The sequence below is a fragment of the Triticum aestivum genome, chromosome 1B (assembly GCF_018294505.1).
Source record: "Triticum aestivum cultivar Chinese Spring chromosome 1B, IWGSC CS RefSeq v2.1, whole genome shotgun sequence".
NCBI classification, from domain to species: domain Eukaryota; kingdom Viridiplantae; phylum Streptophyta; class Magnoliopsida; order Poales; family Poaceae; genus Triticum; species Triticum aestivum.
This window is the reverse complement of record NC_057795.1, coordinates 628,671,018-628,677,628: the sequence shown is the minus strand read 5'-3', so window position 1 is coordinate 628,677,628 and position 6,611 is coordinate 628,671,018. Positions and strand designations below refer to the sequence as shown.

At 46.0% G+C, this 6,611-nt stretch overlaps 1 long non-coding RNA gene across 1 annotated transcript; it reads left to right on the top strand.

The window, feature by feature from the left end:
* The first annotated feature begins 242 nt into the window (after positions 1–242).
* On the top strand, positions 243–3,273 carry LOC123097457 (uncharacterized). Its single transcript, XR_006447224.1, has 5 exons — positions 243–946; positions 1,082–1,349; positions 1,525–1,568; positions 1,933–2,086; positions 2,766–3,273. It is a non-coding gene; the product is annotated as an uncharacterized lncRNA (long non-coding RNA).
* Positions 3,274–6,611: the final 3,338 nt, after the last annotated feature.

Genomic DNA, 6,611 nt, shown 5'->3' with positions numbered 1-6,611 from the left:
TAAAAGAAAAACGAAAAAACAGAAAAGCAGAAAAGCATATAGGCATCGACCGGTAGGTCTCGTGTTGTGCACCAGATTAAATCTTTCCCTACTAATAAAGCACGGAGTGCTTCTGGTCGTCCGTCGTCGCTAGCGATTTTGCATAAAAGTCCTTCAGTTTATTCAAATTCAACCCGCAGTCCCTGTTTTAGTGGATAACGTTTCACTTTTACAAAAATAACCCTGAAAACCCAGCCCAAACCAGACCGCTCCGCCTCCCGCTGCTCCATCCCGCCCGAGCTCCCCTCGCCCCCGCAAGCCGCCTCGCCGGCGACCCCACACCTCCGCCGCGCCCCGCCGCCTCGCCCCTTCCCTCCTTCCTCTCGATCTCCTCTCACCTCTGTCTCTCTTTCTTGCTGAACAGGGACCTCCAGGAGGGCCATGGCGCCACTAGCCCTCAATCTCGCCGGATCCGGCCGCCTCCACGCCAAATCCGCCGGAAATGGATCCATCCCGTCCAGATCCACCCGGATCCGACCGGGCCCCCCATCCTCGCCACTGGAGCACGACGGTCGGCGGGAGCGGCATGACGTCGGGTATGTATGAGAGAAGAGAGAGATGAGCAGGAGAGAAAAAGGGAGGACAAGAGGAGGCCAGAGGAAGAGAGATGGGAGCGGTGACCGCGTACGACCGCCCCGACCACACGGTCGCGGCTTGGCCACCGCGGCCTCCGCGCGGAGCTTCGCGACTACGACCAGCCGGAGGTGGAGGCCATCATGTGGTGGGCCGTCAGGCCGGGCTTCAGGGACAACGTCGTCCTGCTCCGCAAGGTCATCGGCCCCTACCTCAGCGCTAACGGCAGGTGCGTCAACATCGACCACAGAGCCAGCTTCCCCTCCAGTATTGGATCGTCGAGCGCTTCCCTGCCAGGGAAGATGGCATACCTGCCTTTCCTGCCCTGCATCTGGTGAGTTCGCCATGACAGACCCACTTCTTGGTATCTCTTCTTGAATTGCTTTCAGCGACTGATCGATTTCTTCTTGAGCCATAGTTCAATTCTGTCCAAATTTGATCTCCTAAAAATAACCATGGTTCTTTGCAGAATCCCCATACGTGTACCTCCCCTTCATGTTCATCTACCTGGAGCCGGGACGGCGGATCCCGTTCGTTCGGGCGCTCGAGGAGGGGTACTACCCCGAGGACGAAAGCCGGCGCCTGTTATGGTTCAGGGGGTCCGCGTTCCGCCTGAGAGACGACATGGCGTTCCTCGGGTTCCCTTGAATGCGTGCAGCTCTCTCGCTCTCTCATGTCTGATGCACGCACGCTGTGCTACTGCTATCTGGTGACTTGCTACGCACACACTGCAACAGGTAGGGCTGCCTCACATCTCCCTTTGTACTGTTGGTCATGGCGTGGTGCTGCTCCTCTCCCTCTCTCAGATCAGTAACTGCATTATTCCCAAATAAATGTGTGCTTATGTTCAGATTCTGCCCACAACGTGTTTGATGTTATGCTTATGAGGAGTTGAACTTCATTTTTTTTCAGGTTCTTCTTTGGTGTATCAGGCCAGGCGTAATTTGTTTTCAAAGGTGAGCTTGTTGTACAGTCTAATTCATCTGGGATAATTAACTTATGGAGAGTCGTTCATGATGTTGCTTGCATTTTTTTTTGTCTAACAAACTGGATGCTTAAATTTCGGATATAAACATTGAGTAGGTGCTGAAATGTTTTGCTAATAATAGTTTCCAACTTGCTTTTAGCAGAACTACAGAACTATAAAAATACATCAAAACTATTATAGCTCAATCAATTTGCATATTTTAATTATGTGTACTCAATGGATTTGGTGTCCAGGACATGGACTTAAGATCAAGTTGGATTATGTGCTGATGTTCTTCGATAGAATAATTGTTCTTCTCCTTTAACATGATGCACGATTGACCTTTTTCTTAGATGCTCACATACACACACAAACGACATCCAGTAGGCGCTTGGAGCACCCGATAGATTGAAAGCACAGAAGCAAATATTTCCAATACGAGGCCACGATGCCCGACAGAGATGTAGCCAATATGCGCCCAATCCTTATTTCTTGATGTTGGAACAAGTAAGAGCATATTCATGTTTACTTATTATGTTTTTTTGAGAAATTTATGGGATTTACAAGCTGAAATTATTGACTGCTTCAAAAGATGTTTTAACCAAAACTGTTTGCACCATATTTCCCTGGTTCTGCATTCATGGAATTGCTAAAAAAATGAACAAGTTGATAGTTTTGTTCCTATCAATATTCCGTCCAAGGTGCCAGTTTGTTTCTTCACTTTGCTGATCTCCTAATGTCTTTCTGAACTAATTAGATTTTTTGAGCATTACTGAACTAATTAGATTTTTTAGCACTACTGAACTATTTAGATGCCATCTTAAATTACCTTCCCTTTGACACTGTTGTACACATTCCTGAAACACTGCACAGTGGTTCAGCTGTGTACATGTCTACAACAATACTAGCAGGTCTAAATTCGTGTTGCTAAGGTGCAGACTGGCCTCACTTCGAGGAAAAAGCATGGAGTTAGAGTGCCATTTTTTCCTGCCAATTTCATTTTCAGCAACCTTCAGAGATGCCTCTTCATTTGTTAGGAAATACCTTTTGTGAATCATGAGATTGGTCTTTCAACATGGCATAGAAGATGTACTTTTCGAGTACTTTCAATATTATTTTGCTACTTGCAAAATTGTTCGAGTGGTAAATTGTTTTTCAGATTTCTAAGGATATATTATTTTTTTAGATCAACAGGGAAAGGCTCCCCTGCTCCATTTGCATTAGAAGCCTGAACAAACATCCCTGGCTTCCTCTGAAGAGTGACATATTGTTTTGATGTGGCTGCTGAAGAGTATACCAAGTTATCAACAGGCTGCATCAGCGGCTCGCAATGGAGTAAGCTGTGGCGACTGCTACTGGTGCAGCAAGGCACTAGCTAGCTAGGTGTAGCTGACACAATAAGTTTTCTTTTCACTTCAAAATTCAGAGGAAGTCAACGTTTCTTTTATAGTTCAAACCAATCACTGGTTCAAAAGATCTATTCCAAAAGGATATTGTCTCTTGATACGAGGTTACCAAAATATATTCTTCATCATGGCCAAAGATAAATTTAATTCCGGGTTAAAAACTTTAGAATAACTTTGTTTATAGATTTTCTAGCTAAGGGTTGCTTTTGTTTAGCCGGAACTCAAATCATGATCAGATGTACCTAAAATGATGATTTCGGCTCCGTGCTAGCTATTTCTGATTTTGAAGTTATCCCTGCACATTACATTATACAAGTTGGAAAACTGTGCAGAGTGGAAGTTGGTACTAAAGCGGACTGCTCTTTTTGATCTGCACACAAATTTCAGTTATAATATGTGCCACTCATTTTGTTACCAAAAGTTGGGATGATTTTTTACCACTTTGTTTTAATTCGGTAATTCCCACCCTCGCCTAATATTCTTTTAGGATCCTTCCCATGATTTGTTTCTCCCGTTGCAACACACGGGCCCTTTTCCTAGTAAACAGTAATCGTTACTAAAATGAATACACAAAAAAAGGGAAAACTGTCAGGTTGATATAAGTGGCGCACATTGTGCCACTTGTCAGGGAAGTTAGGAGTGTCATTTACAAGAGGTGCCAGTTTTGGTTTTCCCTCTGTTTTTTTATTTTTTTATTCTTTTGGTTTGGTTTTCTTTTGGATTATTTTGCATTTTTTCCTTTTGAAACTTCTTTATACTCCCTCCGTCCCAAAATTCTTGTCTTAGATTTGTCTAGATATGGATGTACCTAATACTAAAACATGACTTGATACATTCATATTTAGACAAATCTAAGACAAGAATTTTGGGACGGAGGGAGTACTATAACTTTTTTCGATGTAATATAATGTAAATATTTTCTTTATAAGAAGTGAACATTTGCTAATGTACAACAAAATTCTATTTAACATATGATGCATATTTTTTAATAGAAATAAAAAAAACTAGGATGAACCATCTTTTTTAGTTTACTGCAAAAATAACATACTGTGAACATTTTCCAATGTATAATGATTTTTTTAATACATGCTAAACATTTTTGGATACACATGAAAATATTTTAAAGCAGATACCGAACATCTCTTTTAAAAAACCAAACAGAAAAGAACCAAAAATACCTAGCAGTCAGTTTTCCAAAAAAAAGGAAAAGAAACAGAAAAAACATTCAAGGGAGCTCATCAGATTGGGCTGGCCCACAGCCTTCACGCGTGGTCATCGCGTTTTATGAAGCATATATATGCGTCGACTCGTCGTTCCTCGAATTTCCCCTCTCGTTAGGGTATCGCTTCCTCTCGGCGGCGATGCTAGACGCCTCACCGTAGAGATCTCTCTACCCCGCTGCCCTCCTCTCGCCGGCGATCGTGGGGCTCGCACCTCCCGAGCGGCGGGTGTGGGGTTCTGATGGGGACTATACCGCCCGTGGATCAGTCTTTCTCGGGCAAGAGAAACATGGATGATAGGCCTTCAGGATCTGGCGCGGAAGTGTCCGATCTGGAGGCGCTAATGGCAGAATTGGGATTGAAGGAGGATGAGCTCCAGGACGTGATCATTGACGACGATGAGCTGCAGGCAGAGGCGACGCGGTGGATGGCCATTGCAAGGGTGCATACAGAGAAACCCTACAGCCAATATTGGTTCTATATTAGATGAGGATTGCTTGGGACCTAGCAAAAGAGGTGAAAATCAGGCCGCTTGAAGATAACCTCTACACGCTGCAGTTCACCTGCTTGGGGGATTGGGAATGCGTGATGGAGGAGGGGCCGTGGACTTTCAAGGGTAAAGCGGTGATCCTGGCTCCGTATGACGGCTATACCAAGCCCTCGACAATAGAGCTCAACAAGATAGACATATGGATGCAAATTCATGATCTTCCTGATGGATTCTTCCCTAAGATCAAGGCCCTTGCTGCCACGGTGGGTGAATACATATTTGTTAAACCCAAGTCACATGACTTTGAAGGAAACTTTGCCCGTGTGCGGGCGAGGATCGATGTAACAAAACCTATGAAGAATGCGGTCTCGCTAGTTATCAAGAAGAAAGATGCCCTCCAGAGAGTTCTTTTCAGGATCAAATTTGAAAGACTTCCAGATTGGTGTGCAGTTTGTGGTTATCTTGGGCACCTGTTCAAGGAGTGCGGGGACGAGGTCCATCCCCCAGCAGCACTTGTGTTCAAAGATCTTAAAGCCTCGTGGTTCAAGGGACCGGGTAGAGGGCCAGGAGAAGGAAGAGGTTCTGGAGGGAATAGAGGTCGAGGCAGATCAGGGAGAGGTGTAGGACGTGGAGCAGGACAGAGCCATAGCACGGGTTGTTTTGAGGATCCGCTGGATGACACAGCAATGGTGGACGTGGAAGCAAACAGAAAGAGAGATGCTGGCCAAGTTATTCTCAAGATAGGCGATGGTACACTTTGCCCGCTCCCAGTGAGTAATGCCTTGGCCCTCCCACCAGCTACCATGCCGCCAAGTCCATCTAAGCAAGACCTCAAGAGGCCAAAGACTGCACCGAGTGACAAGCAAGACACGAAGAGTACAACTTCATCAACAAACCCTGATGTGCGAAAGGCGGGCCCCCTAGCGGGGTCGCGCCAGGCGCAATGAGTATCCTAACTTGGAACTGCCGTGGGGCTGGCAAACCCGCGACAGTTCACAAGCTTCGTGACCTCACGAGGCAACATGCCCCCTCTATATTATGTATTCTTGAAACTCAAATAGAGGGCTTGAGAGTGGAGAATCTAGTAGGTACTCTAGGGTTCAATAAAAGTTATGCTATTAGCAGCTTTGGTAGGAGCGGTGGAATTGGTATTTTTTGGAAAGATGACATAAAAGTTGAGATTATTGGTTATTCGGAATATCACATAGATGCTATGGTCGAGGATCTAGCTGAAACACAGTTCAGGGCCACCTTCGTCTATGGAGAGGCCCAGGTGAATGAGCGTTACAAGACGTGGAACATGCTCCGGGGCATTGTGGGGGTCAGCAACCTTCCATGGGTGGCTATTGGTGAAGTCCTGCACGCGCATGAGCACGATGGAATTGGTCAGAGAAGTCAAGCTCAGATGGATGCATTCTGGGATACACTGGACATATGTGGACTGTCAGATATTGGCTACTCAGGCTCCAACTGGACGTTCGAGAAGAAGGTAGCTGGAGGCACATATACGAGAGTGAGACTAGACAGAGCGGACGCCACAGCGGAATGGCTCTTGGCCTTCCCTACGGCCGAAGTAGAACACAAGCAGGCGGCTACGTCCGACCACATACCAATATTACTCTGGTTGCACAACTTGCATGCATGCAGGAGGGCCCCACGGGTCTTTAGATATGAGCAATGCTGGGAGCGAGATCCTACACTCAATGATACAATCAATGCTAGTTGGGCTCGGAGCCAAGGAGATACAGTGGTAGCACTACAGTCCAAACTGCAGAATTTGTCGGGTGACCTAGGAAACTGGGAACTGTCATTTTGGGAATATCCGTCAGGAGATCAACTCATTAAAAAAGCAGCTGACAGTACTGCGTGAGATCCAAGGGCGATCTGGGCCATCACATGCAGAGGTTAAGGTTGCA